Source organism: Petaurus breviceps, unplaced genomic scaffold, assembly GCF_028583685.1.
Source record: "Petaurus breviceps papuanus isolate PSGF00001 unplaced genomic scaffold, PetGlider_PUasm1.0 446, whole genome shotgun sequence".
Taxonomy (NCBI): Eukaryota; Metazoa; Chordata; class Mammalia; order Diprotodontia; family Petauridae; genus Petaurus; species Petaurus breviceps.
This window is the reverse complement of record NW_027186338.1, coordinates 3,322,639-3,338,022: the sequence shown is the minus strand read 5'-3', so window position 1 is coordinate 3,338,022 and position 15,384 is coordinate 3,322,639. Positions and strand designations below refer to the sequence as shown.

At 43.5% G+C, this 15,384-nt stretch overlaps 1 long non-coding RNA gene across 1 annotated transcript in view; it reads left to right on the top strand.

Moving 5' to 3' along the window:
* The window catches only part of LOC138171546 (uncharacterized), a 72,789-nt gene extending 61,904 nt beyond the window's left edge, over positions 1 to 10,885 (top strand). Inside the window, exon 3 of the long non-coding RNA XR_011170914.1 lies at positions 10,752 to 10,885. This is a non-coding gene — a long non-coding RNA (uncharacterized lncRNA). The remainder of the gene's footprint in view (positions 1 to 10,751) is intronic.
* Positions 10,886 to 15,384: the final 4,499 nt, after the last annotated feature.

The window sequence follows — 15,384 nt, the reverse complement described above, 5'->3', positions numbered from 1 at the left end:
TTCTAGCTTTTCTGTTCTGCTCATTATTTTCGCTGTACAGGACATAAATTCTGCTTCCATAATTTTCAGTTCTCCTTTAAACCACTCAAGGATAGCATGTTGTGGTTCTATATTCTCCCCAAATTCTACAGGGTCTTCTGCCTCATCAAGTGATGGATCATTTTCCTTTGTTTGGCAATATTTATTCATAGATGCCTGAACTACTAGGTACAGAAGTCATATTTCTTTCTACTGTTAATGTTTTCCATGGTAACTGTCTGCACCCCACCTCCCCACACCCACGTTGCTCACTTTTTGGCTCACTCTCCTCTGATGGTGATTTTCTTGGGGAATGAATCTCAAAGCATCTCAGCCTTCTCTCACACTGGAAACTTCATGCAAACTAGCGTAGGTCTTGGGCCCAAGTGACTTTGGGGGATGAGAACAGGCCCCAGTTGTTTGCTGAATACATTCCCTCAGGTTTAGTGGAGTGCCTGCAGGGGGTGGGCAGGAGAACCAATACTATATCTGCCTCATTCCTGTTCAGAGCTCACAACCAGCACGCTGGTGCTGTGGTGTAGACTTTTGTAGCTTGGGTCCCAGAGGCTCTGGGAAGACGGGCAGAGTGGGATGCGGTTTTGAGCTCTATTTCAAGCTCCTTTTCCCCACTTCCTGGCTATTCTGCAGAAATCTTTCACTGCCCAGAATGCTAACCACTGAAGTCCTGGCTGTATGTTTTCATAGCAAGCTTCCCAGTGAGGATTTCTATTCTCTGGACTGCAGCTATCTGTCCCGGCCTTAGAAGCCTTCTACAGCCCCTTGGCATCTATCTCAATGGTACTGGAAAAAGGAAAGGGAGATGGTTCAGCGTGTGGGGATAGGCTTTATTGTGAACCCATATGGGTTCACAACAAACTAGCAGACTTGCTACTAGTGGTATGGGGGTAGGGGTGCTGAGGGAGCTTGGTATAGAAGTCAATTCATGGGTTTGGGTTTGGGTTTTTAACTTTCTTTTAGATTCCAGGTATCCTAAATCATGTCAACAGCTGAATTTTCTTTGGTGCATAATTTCTGTTTTGGAGAGATTTGAGAGTTCAAGGGGATCACAGAGAGTATATGGTTTTCTATCTATGCTTTAAGAAAATAATGAAGGGTACAGTTTCAGAGAAACCTGGAAAGATTTACATGAACAGATGCTGAGTGAGTAAGAAGAACTTGGAAAATATTTTATACAATAGCAACAATATTGTAAAGACAAACATTTTTTAAAGCTGTAGGAACTTTCATCAATGCAAAGACCAACCACAATTTCAGATGACTCATAGAGACAAAAGCAACCTACTTTCTGACATATGATTGGATTCAGGGTGAAGTCGAGACATGCATTTTTTTTGGACATGGCCAATATGAGAATTTGTTTTGCTTGACTATACATATTTATTTCAAATATTTTGTTTTTCTTTTTTTTTTCACTGGGGGAGGTAGTTGTGAGAAATGTAAATTTTCATTAAGTAAAAAAAATGAAATTAAATAATCTCCAGTATTTCTTACAGAACAACCATATTCCATTATATTCACAGATTGTAATTTGTTCAGCTATTCCCCAACTGATAGGCACTCCTTTGTTTTCTTTGTCACCACGCCAAAAACAAAAAAAGCTGCTATAAATGTTGTTCTAGATATGGGTCTGTCCGATTAAGGAGGTTCAGGATTCGCGTGAATGGAACACTGGGCACTTCAAAAGCTCCAATATAGTTTATTTAGAATATAGATGAATGGGAAGGAAACAGGAGATAACAGAGTAAAAGGCTTAGGAATAGTAAGATAAGAGCAATTTTAATTAACATATATATACATATATATATATATATATATACACACACACACACACACATATTTACAATCACCACCCATTCGGGGAAGCACCAACACCTGACCACATAAGCTGGGGAATCCCGGGTACAGTCCTCAGGGTCCCGCTCAGGAGGGTCCCTGACAGGACTTCTCCTACATGGGTGAGATTCCAATTTGGGGTCTGAATCTTACAGTTTAAGTAGTGTTGAGAACAAAGAGGGCATACTGCCAGGTGTTTTTAGCAAGCATCGTATTTTTGTGTGAGGCCTAGAATGGAGGCCAATCCCTCCAAGGCCCCCCCAAGAACGATATTTCCTTGGAATGGCTAGTTCCAGGAGTTAGGCAGTTATCATATGTCTTCTCAAGGATGTGGCCAGGGTCCCAGGAGAAGAGCAGCCCTCACGTTCTCAGGATCCTCTGTGCCCAAACAGCTCAGGGTAATAAAAAGGCCATATTGAGTTGGGGCCTTGGTTTATATAACCTTATTCCTCATAGAGGAGTTACCTTGCCCCTTCAGGGTCCTTTTCCTCTTTGACTCTTTGGAGTTTAGACAGTAATGATGTTACTGGGTCAAAGGGTAAACACAATTTAGTTCCAAACTGCCTACCAGATATGGCTGAACCAAATTCATAGCTCCACCAAAAGGGCTTTAATGTACCTGTTTCTCCACAGTCGTTCCAACATTTTTCATTTTCCTTTCTGTCAGCCTTGCCAATCTGATAGGTATGAGGTAGAATTAATTAGAATTAATTTAATATGCATTTCTCTAATTGTTAGCAAATTGAAACATTTTGTCATATGGCTACTGAAAGCTTAAATTTCTTCCTCTGTAAATGCCAATTCTCATTCTTTGTCCATTTACTAACTAGGGAATGGCTGTGATTCTTGTAAATTTTAATCAGTCACCTACATATCTTAGAAATGTGAGATCTTTGCCAGAGGAACTTGCTACAAAGATTTTTTTCCTGATTACTTGCTTCCCTTCTAATTTTAGCTACATTGATTTTGTTTATATTAAACCTTTTAAGTTGTATGTAATAAGAAATGTCCATTTTATCTTTTATGATTCTCTCTCTCTGCCCCCCCCTTCTTTTCAGTCATGCATTCTCTCCATCTGTAGATCCAACAACATTCCTTTCTTATTAGTCTAAACTTAGTTTCTGTCAAACTGCTTTCCAATTTTCCTAGTAGTTTTTGTCAAATAGTGAGCTAGCTTCTTTGGGTTTATCCAACCTTAAGTTACTGTGTTTATTCCCTTCTATTTTACTTTTGATTTGCTGATTGTTCAATTGAGATTTCTGGGTCTTTTATGATTAATTTGGGGTGGTAACAACCTAATCCTTACACTAGGAATGAAACAATCCCTAAATTTCAGGAATTTATGTTCTAATGGGGGAGGAAAAGACATAAAGGGGAGGGCAGAAGAGCCAATTATTAAATTTTCAGTGTATTTCTGCCTCTGAAATTAACAAATGCTACAAATTGGAACTTGATTTGTTGTTTTGTTGATTGTCTAAGCTTAAGAAACTGATGAGGAAATTACTAATTCAGATTAAACATAGAAGTGTGATTGATATACATTCCCTCCCTCCCCCCACTCCAAAGCCAGTTGTTAATAATTTACAACCCCACTTCTGGACATAGGCAAGTTACACAAAATCAATATAAATAAATATAAGATAGTTTGGGAAGGAGGGCTCTACCAGCTGTGGGAAATCAGGAAAGCCTTTGTATAGAAAGTTAAGTTTGACCTGAGTCTTAAACGAGTGAGGAGAAGGTGAGGAGGGAATGTATTCCAAGGTTTAGGAACGGCAGTATGGAGAGAGTAGATTGAGTCAAAGCAAAAGCTAAGACATTTCAATTGGGGCTACTTCCTTCCCCTTTGCTCTCTGAGCCAGTCTTCCATCCCCCAATCCCATCCCACTTCGCTCCAGCCCCAAAGCCTACACATGTCCTAGGCTCCCTTAGACCTGACTAGGAGAGCCCTGGCTTCAGATGACTTCTTCCCAGGCTCAGAGAGACCCTGGCTTCTATTGCCAGAGACAGAAGCTATCCAGAGTCCCCAGTGGGGTCAAAATAACATTCTGGAGCATTTGTATCCAGCAGCAAATACTCTGACTCTTAACCAAAGCCCAGAGCTGCCAGGGAGAGTGCTGCTGCTTCTGGCCCCTTGCCCAGCCTGGAAGGAAGCCAGGGTATGCCTGGTGTGAGATTAAGTCCTGTAATGTAATAGCAGCCGAGGTGCATTTAATAAAAGCCACAGAGAGCTTCTGAGAGCACATGCTGGAGAAGATGAGAGGAAAGTTACCTGGCAACTGCCCATCAGAGACGTGGCTCTCTGGCTCTAAGACTGCCTTCCCAGACTTATCACACATCTCCCTCTTTCATGAAGCAATACAGTCCAGCTAAACAGACCTATTGGGCATTGCAGTGGATAGAGCAGTGGGCGTGGTCTTAGGAAGACCCAAGTTCAAGTACAGCCTCAGAAGCTTCTTAACTGGGTCACCCTGGGCAAGTCATTTAACTTCTGTCTGACTCAGTTTCCTTAACTGTCAAGTGGGGGGGGGGTAGTAATAGCACCTACTTCCCAGGGTTATTGTGAGGATCAAATGAGATATTTGTAAAATGCTTAGCACAGTGCCTGGCACATAGTAGGGACATAATAAGTGTTTCCACCCTTCTTTCCTTCCTTCCCTCCTCTCCTTTCTTTCCTCCCTCCTTTTCCTTTGTTTCCTTTTTCCCTTCTCTTTTTTCTTTCTTCCCTCTCTTCCTCCCTTCCTTCCTTCCTCCCTCCCTCCCTCCCTTCCTTCCTCATACACAGCATTCCATATCCAATCCCTCTTTCTTTACTTTTGCACAAGCCATTCTCCCATGGCTGGAAGACTCCCTTCTCCAGCCTCATTTCCTGCATGGAGCTTTCCTTGACTACACCTTAATCAAATATCCCCTTCTCTCTCTCTCTCTCTCTCTCTCTCTCTCTATATATATATATATATATATATATATATATATATATATGATGTACACACATATTGTATAGATATAGATATTCTCCTTGCGGTTTTACACATTGTTTCTCTGGATGGAATACAAGCTCCTTTGGGGCAGAAACCCTGTTGTCTTTGTATGCCCCCTTCCTAGCCCTGGTCCTGGCACACACTGGACATTTGATAAATGCTTGTTGCTTGAAGAAAGGGAGAAAGGATAAACAAGGTAGTAGAAAGAGGATTCCATTTGTAGTCAGGAGGTCTCTGTAATGTCCTACGTGTGTCTGACAGCGGGCGAGCCAGACCCTATCTCTTGGCGTCAGTTTGTTCGTACTCTCAATGGCATGAAGAGGGTGGCCTAGATTCTCTCTTCCGGCTCTAGATCTGATGACCTTAAGATTTTAAACTGGAAGGAGAACAGAAGGAACAATGAAGAAGTAAGGAGGGAAGGAAAGAGCATTCTCCTTTAGATCCAAGTCCCCAGAGGACAATATGTCTGGAGCTAGAAGCAGCAGAACCCAACTGACAGACACCTTAGTGTCATATTATACTGTGCCAGGGCCAGGAGATCAGGGCTCTAGACCCAGCTATCCCATCAACTATTTGACCTTGGGCAGATCCTATCTGCTCTCTTGGTCTCAATGTCCCCATATGTAAAATGAGGCACTGGACTTCAGCAGAGTTGAGGGTCATAAAGGGGCAAAGACAGAGAGAATGAACTAAGTGTGATCCCTTTCAGGTATAAATTAAGCATTCCTTACATGCTTTGTGCTGGGTAGTTCAGTAGTATATAAAAAGGCAGGAAGAGACAAGAACTTGTTCCCAGAACTTGGATTGTCTCATTTCTCCCCAGCTACTCGTTTGTATAGGCCCAACAAGAATTTGTGAACTGTGCTATGGCCATAAATCAGGGTAGGGCCAAGGGAACAGGAAGAATCATCAGATAGGAGAAGCTATCTCTCTCACTTCCTGCCAAGGAGGTGAGAAAATTTCCAAATGGAGTCTGTGAAATTATGCAATTCAATAAATCTGGATTAAGGGACTTTGTTCTTTCTGAAAGAAATTTCCTCCACTGGCCTGGAAGTTTTCTTTACAGGGTAACAGCATGTCCCTAAAAGTGGTTTGGAAACGGAGGGGAAGGAATAGTGCTACAGAATCATCTCATCCAGGAAAGGGGGGGGGGGGAATAGCTTCTTAGAAGACTCAGAGGGCGGCTAGGTGGTGCAATGAATAGAGTACTGGCCCTGAAGCCAGGAGGACCTGAGTTCAAATCTAGCCCCAGACACTTAATACTTACTAGCCATGTGAACCTTGGGCAAGTCACTTAAGCCCAATTGCCCTGCCTTCTCCCCTCCAAAAAGAAAAAAAAAAAACAGAAGACTCAGACAGAGTCCATGAGAGGAGAGCCTGGGAAAACCAAAGTGTCCCCATGACAAAGGTCTGATAGAATGAACAACTGTAGTTTCAGAGCCCTGCTGGATGAAGGATGCCACCTGAAAGGAGGAGGACCTCGGGAGTGAAATTGGACATACATATGCAGACAAGACCAATGAGTTTCCAGGAGCCATCTTCTGCCCTGGATCAGACATGAACTTCTGAGGCTGTAGGCCTTTCATGGCCAGGACATGAAAGTACCACCTTTCTTGGTGAATACATTGATTCACTCTCAGCAAATTCTCTGTCAAGAAAGGCAAGAATGAAAAAGTCCCTGCTCTCCTGGGGGAGATAATTTGGACTGAAAAGCATGCTCCCAACCTCTCTCTTCAGTCTTTTTCTGAACTGGAAAATTAAAGGTTAAGTTCCCTGTCTCCCTGACCCTCCTTCTTCACTCAGTACTAGGTAGTTTAGACACACCCCTGCCCTGCTTCCCTGGTTCCATAGATAACAGGGCAGTCTCCCCTTTGTGTCATACTGGCTCTTGATCTAAAACTCATCTGAGTCCTGGGGCTCTGGCCCTTCAGTGGGAATTTCTCTAACCCCTCACCCTCTATGGTGGTGGTGCATTCTGCAATTGTTTTCATGGTGTTTTGGTTTTGACAAATATTTGTCACAATCTCAAACTCAACACATCCCAAACCAAATTACCCATCTTCCCCAAGAAACCCAGCTCCCTTATTTCTGCTGACGCCCTCCTCCATCTCCCTCTCTGAGACACCCAGGCTTGAAAGTTGAAAGGGTCTTCTTGGGTTCTTCCCTCTCCCTTCCTGCCACATTGTGGCAGCAGTAAGGCCTATCTACATCACCAGTATCTCTCACCCATTCCTTCCTTCCCACCCAAAGCTATTACTCTGCTTTAGGCATTCATTATGACATTTTTGTCAGTGTCTGCCTGGACTTTTGGTCTCCCTGCTTTTTCTCCCCTATCCTTCTTTACATTGATTCCAGATCTAATTCCCTGAGACTTGTATGATCTGATGTGGGACAAAGTAACTAGAACTAGGAACACCATCTATACAATGATTATATTTCACAAAAATAGTGATTAAAGGCCATTGAAATCAGGTTAGTTACAGGACGTCCCATATACTGTCAGATGTCATTTTGTTGCTTGGTTTTGCTTAAGTGTTTTCTTTTGTCATAAAAGAGCATTGAATGGGGCAGTAGGTGCTATGTATGATAGGAAACCACTGTGGTATCAGAAGAGAAAACATACACATTAAACTTAAATTTTAATAAGCTAATTTGCAAGTCCCATCATCATCACACACCTTCGGGGGCTCCCTATTGACTTCAAGATAAATTTTATAGTGTGGTATTTGTCTCTTCGTGATCAGGTTATAATCTACTTTCCCAATCTTATTTCACACAATTTCCCTTCATCTGTTCTACATTCCAGTCACACCAGACTATCAGTGTTCCTTGTCTCATCTTGTTTTCTCCTATCTCTGTTCATTTGCACATGCCACCCCCAAGGCCTAGAACAGATTCGACTCTCCCTTCTAGCTACCTCCTAAAGGCCCTGCTGTTCTTACTTGGAAGAGAGCAGATTGGTCCTCAAATGGTGGAGATCTCACACGCACACACATGTACAAATATATTCTGTGGGATTATTATCAGGAAGGGCATGTCATTCTCTCCAACTAACATCTATTTCCTTTATAACCTAGGAGATGTTACCAAGGAAATCCCACCAAGCATTCAGAAATTTTTAGCCTCTGTCCCCCTGGGATAAGATTAGAGAGTAGTTTTTGACTTGGGCATTTCCTCTTTCTATCTGCCCTCAAGATCTGGCTGCCACTTGGAAGGAAACCTAGGTACCTTCCCCCACCTCCCTGGTTTCCTGCTTAGAGATCTCCACCCACATATCCTCCAATTCCAGAGCCTTCCAGTATGCCTCCCAGGAATTGATCATTTAAATAAATATCGTTGCTTCACTTCTGGATATGCCAGCAATGTGAGACTGAAAGGAAGTTTGAAGCCATCTCATCTACCTTCTCCATTCTGTAGAAGAAAGACGGAGGCCTAGAGACATTGAGCAGTTTGGCCCCATGGTCACACTAATCAGCTGAAGCAGGATATGAACCCAGCTCTTTCTGACTCTCACCACTGGTGCCATGCTGCCTCTCAACAACTTTATTCACTCCCCATCCCTGCTCCCCTTAAAATCAAAGGATGCTGAGCTAAAAGGGACCTTACTGAGCATCTTATTTCAGTCTTCCCATTTCACAGATAAGAAAACAGAGGCCAAAAGAGGTCAAATTCGGTTCAAACCCAGTCCTGATTATAGTGCTTTTGGCGTGACACCCATGTTGAAATGTAAATTAATTTGTAGGTACATTGACATTTCCTTGGAAGAGCTGATGATGAGGCAGGGTGTGACAAACTCCACCCACCAGGCTGGAGAAAGGACCATAATTCCAAAATCCTAGGCCATTTCCTCCCCACCACCCAGAAAATGCAACAGCCAAATGCAGGATTATCCTCTGGGATAGTCCCAGAAGTTGCCTAAGGTCCCATAGCTAAAACAGAGCCAGAACTATGAAACTTGTCTCCTGAACCCCAATTTGCCTTTCTAAGATTCATTCCATGCCCACAGGAAGTGATGTTCAGGAAGGAGTTAAGTTACTTGAAAAAGAAAGGTTACAAGACTTCAGAATTAAACTCAGGTTCCCAGGCTTTGAATCCAGAGTCTTCCCAATTATGCTGTGATTATTTCTGGGGTTCCTTCCAATTTCAAGGTCCTTTAGAGGTCAAGAAACAATAGACCTTGAAAGGGAAGATGAATCAAGTCACCAACAAGGAAGGCAGTTATGATAAGAGCCCCAGAGGCGTAGGGCATGAGGACTTTGAAAATGCCCATGTGTGACAGATGCCCAAAGACCACAGCTTCCATGATGCCAAATGTTCTCACCCCAATTCTCTTCAACTATGCCAGTGGATAATGCTTGAAATCCCACCGTTATTGATTTATCCCTTTAAGGATCAAATCTGTTATTTAGTCGTTTTCTACTCTTTTTTTTTTTTTTTGGCAAGGCAATTTGGGTTAAGTGACTTTCCCAGGGTCACACAGCTACTTAAGTGTCAAGTGTCTGGATTTGAACTCAGGTCTTCCTGATTCTAGACCTGGTGCTCTAGAATCCTAGCTCTAGAGCTGAAAGACACCTTCAAAGCTACTGAGTATGTACACTCACTTATTTTTCAGATAAGGAAACCGAGGCAAAGATAAGTGAAGTGAGTTCCCTGAGATCACATAGCTGGTTGGTGCCTTCTCCCCCTCCCTGCCTCTCTCCCAAAGTGACATCATGTCAAGAAATGCTCATTTAGAACCCCGATTTCCATAGCAAGCAGCTCCCAGGGCTTCCATTTAGGTGGCAATGTAAAGACCTTGGGCAGCGCCCCACCGGAGAAGGAAGATGTCACGTTGAAGCCACAAAAAATGATGCTCTCAGGGTGGCGAGGTGGCACAGTGAATAGAGCCCTGGCCCTGGAGTCAAGAGGACCTGAGTTCAAATCTGACCGCAGACACTTAATACTTACTAGCCATGTGACCTTGGGCAAGTCACTTAACCCCAATTGCCCTGCCTTCCCCCCTCAAAAAGACAAAAAAAAATTTTTTTAAAAGGGATGCTCTCCAGGAATGAGAGGGAGGCCAGGTCATATTAGCTCTGGTAGATATGGGTTCTCTGGCCCATTGAGTATGGGAGGCCCTGAGGGCAGATGCTGCTCATTCCATAGCTTTGCCCTACCTCAGGTAGTGTGCTACCATATTGGGGGGCAGTGAACTGTGGGCAGCCTGTCTCAGTCATTCCCCTCCCATCCAATCCAATAAAAATTTAGTAACACTCTTGCATTCTCTAAACTGACTCTTTCACCAAATCCTGACAGCTGGGGTGGGCTGAGCAAGGGTTGGACAAGACCAGGAAAGGCCTCCTGAAGCATGTGAGGCTTAGACTGACTAGGAAGCCAGGAAGTGGAGGTAAGGAGGCAGAGTCAGGGACAGCCAGGGTCTGTCTCATTTGAGGAGCCACAAGTAGACCCAGAGGAGTCAGATCACAGAGTGAGCGCAGGAAGCAAGAGCAGAATGCTAGGAATGTAGGAAGAGGGTCAGCTGGGAAGAACCCAGCTTGGGGGTGATAGGGAGCCTCGGAAGCTCTCTGAGCAGCAGAGGACAGATCTGCTATGCTTTAGAAAAATCCCCTCACTAGCTGAGTGAAAGAGGGTTGGAGCAGCAGAGAACTGAGTTCCAGGTGAGAGGGGCTGAGAGATTAAAGGCAGTGGTTGTGTGAGTGGAGAGGAAGAAATGTAGGAAAGTGTGATGTGCTCAAGGGGGAAATGACAAGATTTGGCCATCCGAGATTCCAAGAAAAAGACCAAGTTGCTTTAAACCGTGTCCTCTGACTATTCAGTCACTGACTGTTTACTTCTCAGTCGAAGGACACAAATCCGTTTACAGCAAAGGCATTTAATAAAATATCATGTTACAAAATGTAGCATTAAAACATGAAAAAGACCAAGTTGCCAACCTGAGTGACTCGGAGGATGGACAGCAGCAAGAGACCATGGTGGCAGGGGTTCTGGTGTTCTGAGGACAGGCTCAGCAGGTAGAACACCACTCCTGGAATCAGGTAAGACCCAAGTTCAAATCTGACCTTGGATGCTTATTGCTTATGTGACCCTGTGCAAGTCACTTAACCTCTGTTTGCCTCAGTTTTCATTTCTGTAAAAGCACCCACCTCCCAGGGTCATTGTGAGGATTGAGTGAGGTGATATTTGTATGGTGTCTGGCCCACAGGAAGTGCCATATAAATGTTAGTTATTATTTTCGTTAGTTGAACAGGTCCAGGCCAGACAGCACACTGGGCACAAATACGGATCGCAATTCAGTGCAGGGACCACGGTCTCTGGATGATGAAGAGCTCATAGCCCACCATGCAATCCTACCCCCACCTCTGCTTTTCTGTATTTCTTGGGAAAGGAAAATAACCTGTGACTCTCCTGTCTCTCCATGAGTCTGAAAGTTTCACTTTCATTGCTAGCTATTAAAAAACCACGCTTAACTGTTGTTAACTTAGCATGATGTATGTGTGTTAATGCTGGGGTGTCCCATGAAAGGGTGACTGGGCAAGAGCCAGGAAGGGAGAGGAGCTAAAGTATTGGGGGTTTATTTCCAGAATTGTCAGAGTGAGGTTTCAGCCTGGGTTTCAACCCCCTCATTTTACAGATGAGATAACTGAGGTGATCTGCCCATTGCCATAGAGGTAGTAAGTGGCAGAGCTGACATTGGAATCCAGCTTCTCAGACTCCAACTCCAGGCCTCTCTCCATGATGCCTAGATGCCTCTCACAGGTAGGACTTTCTTGGTTCTTAGACAAAGCCATCCCACCTGGAAGGGCAATAGAATTTCACCCATTATACCCTTCCATTCCTAGGATAGGAAGAAAGGAGAGCAAGAATTACAGATTTGGAACTGGAAGTCCAATCTCCTCGTTTTCCAGATAAGGAAACCAAGGCACACTGAAGTTAGAAGATGGTTATCTGGGTGGGATTTGAACCTCTCTGCCATTATACCCCTGTGGCTCTGGGAGGAGAAGAAGGGGAGGCTCTCATTCCTACAAACCCTTTAAGAAGGGATATCAGTCAAATCCACAGAGCCAGGGGCCTTGTTACAAGTCCCGGGCTTGAGTTGAACCATCTCCTGAGGACTGCCAGCCCAAAGGACCTTTACATGACCCATTTCCATCTTCTTGGCCCAGAGAGAAGGAAGGATGCAACCCTGCTGCCTCCTAGCACTAGGTCTGTCGGGGCTAGACATCGGGATGGGGGTGGGAGAGGACAACCATTTGCCTTTCCTGTTAAAGTAGGTCATACAATGTGTTTATTGAAACCACAGACCGAGCAAACAAATTCCTCCCTGAATTGTAGATAGTGCCATGGAAATTCCCCAATCAAAGGAAAGGTAGGGAGGCTGGGAAATAAACAAAATGACCCCAAACACATTCTTGGGTTCCGCTGGATATTTTGTCTCCCAAACCACCTCTTTCCCAAGAGGTGCCTTATCAGACAGCTTTAACTGGGAGAGGGAGGCAACTGTCCAGCTGTGCCCAGCCTTCCTGTCTCCTGGTCCTCAGACTAGGAGGCTCCCTTCTTCCCTGACTCCTTCCTGCATTTCCCAGGGCTCTGGCCACATCACCTTCTTTAGAAGGAAAAGACACTGGCTGCAACAGGAAGCCTAAAGTCCAGTCTTCCACTCAAGTCTCACCCACTGCTCTCTTAAAAAAAAATTAAAAATCAGTCAGCTTCTGCTATCCATAAGCACCTCTGAGGAACTGAAGATGAGTAATTAAGAAGGTCTGCATGAAATAACCAGTCATTCTCTAACCACCAAAGGGAAGTCTGGGCATGGGTAGAGGGAGGGGAAAAGGAACACAATGTAACTGTAGTTTTCTGTTCTTTCAGTCAGCCTTTCAGAGCTGCAATAAAGAGAACTGCTTTCCCTGAATTCAGTTTGATTTTTTTTGTACTTGGGATAGCCTTAGCTGAGGATGGTTCAGTGGATAGATAAAGCACCGGACCTGCAGTCAGGAAGACCTGAGTTCAAATCCAGCCTCAGCATTTGGTAGCTGCCTGACCCTGGACAAGTCACATAATCCTGTTTGCCTCAGTTTCCTCATCTGTAAAATGAGCTGGAGAAAGAAATGGCAAACCACTCTAGTATCTTTGCCAAGGAAACCCCAAATGGGGGTCATGACTGAGCATCAACAATCTTTAGCTGACCCCTTAACACCTTGACTGCTCCTCAGTCCTACAAAGGATCTTACCTTTGGACATTACACTTAAACCAATCTGATCCAATAAGCATTTATTAAATACCTACTATGTGCCAGACATTCTTCTAGGCACTGGAGATCCAAATACAAATGAAAAATAACCCTTACTTTCTAAAAGCTTACTACCTATGGATGCTTTTCTTGTTACTCTTTGTATCCTTGGGGTTTAGCACAGCGCCTGACACAGAGTAGGTGCTTAACAAAATGCTTATTATTTAATAATATCTGATATTTTACTGCTACTTTTCGTAACATGATATTTTATTAAATGCCTTTGCTGTAAACGGATTTGTGTCCTTCTACTGAGAAGTAAACAGTCAGTGACTGAATAGTCAGAGGACACGGTTTACAGCAAAGGCATTTAACAAAATGTCATGTTACGAAAAGTAGCATTAAAACATTTCCCCTCCGAAACTTGGAGCAAATTCTCCCAGAACTGCACACGCCATTAGTGGGAAGAGTTTCCATGCCTGGGGAGCACGTGTGGCCGGGGTCATTACGGGCCTGGTCATGGGAGGGGCAGCTCTGGGTTACATAAAAACAGTCCAGGAGTGGGACCAAGATAGCTGAAGCTTTAGGCTTGTAGTAAATAACTGACTGAGCTGCAGTTGGATTTGTCCTTGATGGTGGCATTCCACGGGCTTTGGCTGTAACTGGGGCAAAGTGTTCACGCCTGGAATGTCCAAAAAAAACAAGCCAGCCACTCTAGGCTGAAATTGCAGCCCTGGCTCACCCTGGGCTGCCTCTGCTTGAGGTTAAAAATAACACTTCTCAGGTTCTTTTCATCTGGTTACCACAGGGGGTTGGAAAACACGCCTTCTCACCTCAACCACACTCTGCTTTAGCTGGCAAAAGCTTGGGGGGTGTGGGTGGTGGTTGGGTGGAGTGGGCTGCTGGTGTCTCCGAGGAGATACATGCCACCCTGTCTGAGGGGCCAAGAGGAACTGGGATTCAGTACGACCGTCTCTTACTGCCTTCCCTTGGAAGATTCTTATCTCATGTTCACTACAATCATAGCTTTAGAAATGGAAGGATCCTTAGAAGTCATTTAATCCAAACCCCCTCCCTTTTTTTTCTTTTTATATGTAATATTTTATTTTACCCCAATTACATGTTGAAAAATTTTTAAATTTAAAAAGTTTACATTAAAAAAAAAAGTTTTGAGTTCCAAATTCTATCCTTACCTCCATCTCTCCCTCCCCTCCCAACTCCCTGAAATGGTAAGCAATCTGATACAGTTTATACATGTGCAATCAGGTAAAAGATTTGCATATTAGTCATGTTGTAGAAGAAGACTAGAATAAAAAAGAAAATAAAATTTAAAAAGTGAAACATAGCATTCCACAGTCTGTATTCAGACGGTATCAGTTCTTTCTCTCATGAGTCCTTTGGGATTGTCTTAGATCACTGTTTTGCTAAAAATAGCTAAGTCATTCACAATTCTTCATCATATAATATTGCCATTACTATGTACAATGTTCTCCTGATTCTGCTCACTTCGTTCTGCATCAGTTCATATAAGTCTTTCCAGGTTTTTCTGAAATCATCCTGCTCATCATTTATTATGGAACAATGTTATTCCATTACATTCATATACCACAACTTGTTCAGCCATTCCCCAATTGATGGGCATCCCTTTGATTTCCAATTCTTTGCCACCACAAAGAATAGAAACATTTTTTTAACATTTTAAATATAAATTTAATATTTTAATATAAATATTTTTGCACAAATATGTCCTTTTCCCTTTTTTATGTCTTTGGGATATAGACATAGCAGCGGTATTATTGGATCAAAGGATATGAGCAGTTTTATAATCCTTCGGGCATAGTCCCAAATTGCCCTTCAGAATGCCAACCCCCTCTTTTTACAAGTGAAGAAACGGATGCCCAGAAGATTAAATTACTTTTCACGAAGTCAGATCATAAGTCACAGAGCCAGGATGTGAACCCAGACTAGAGTTTTTGCTTTTCTGTACTACTCATTCAAGCACCATCTCAGTAGAGGGAGTAGAGGGAGGCAGCAAACAGCTAGGTGGTTCAGTGGATAGAACGCTGGGCCTAGAGTCAGGAAGACTTGAGTTCAAATCCAGCCTCAGAGATTCTAGCTATATGACCCTGGGTGGATCACTTAACCTCAACCTCTGTTTGCCTTAATCTACTGAAGAAAGAAATGGCAAACCACTCCAATATCTCTGCCAAGAAAACCCATGGGTCGTATGTTGTACAAGGTCATGAAAAGTCAGATGCTATTGAATCACTTAACAAAAAAAAAATTAGGGGGTGGCTAGGTGGTGC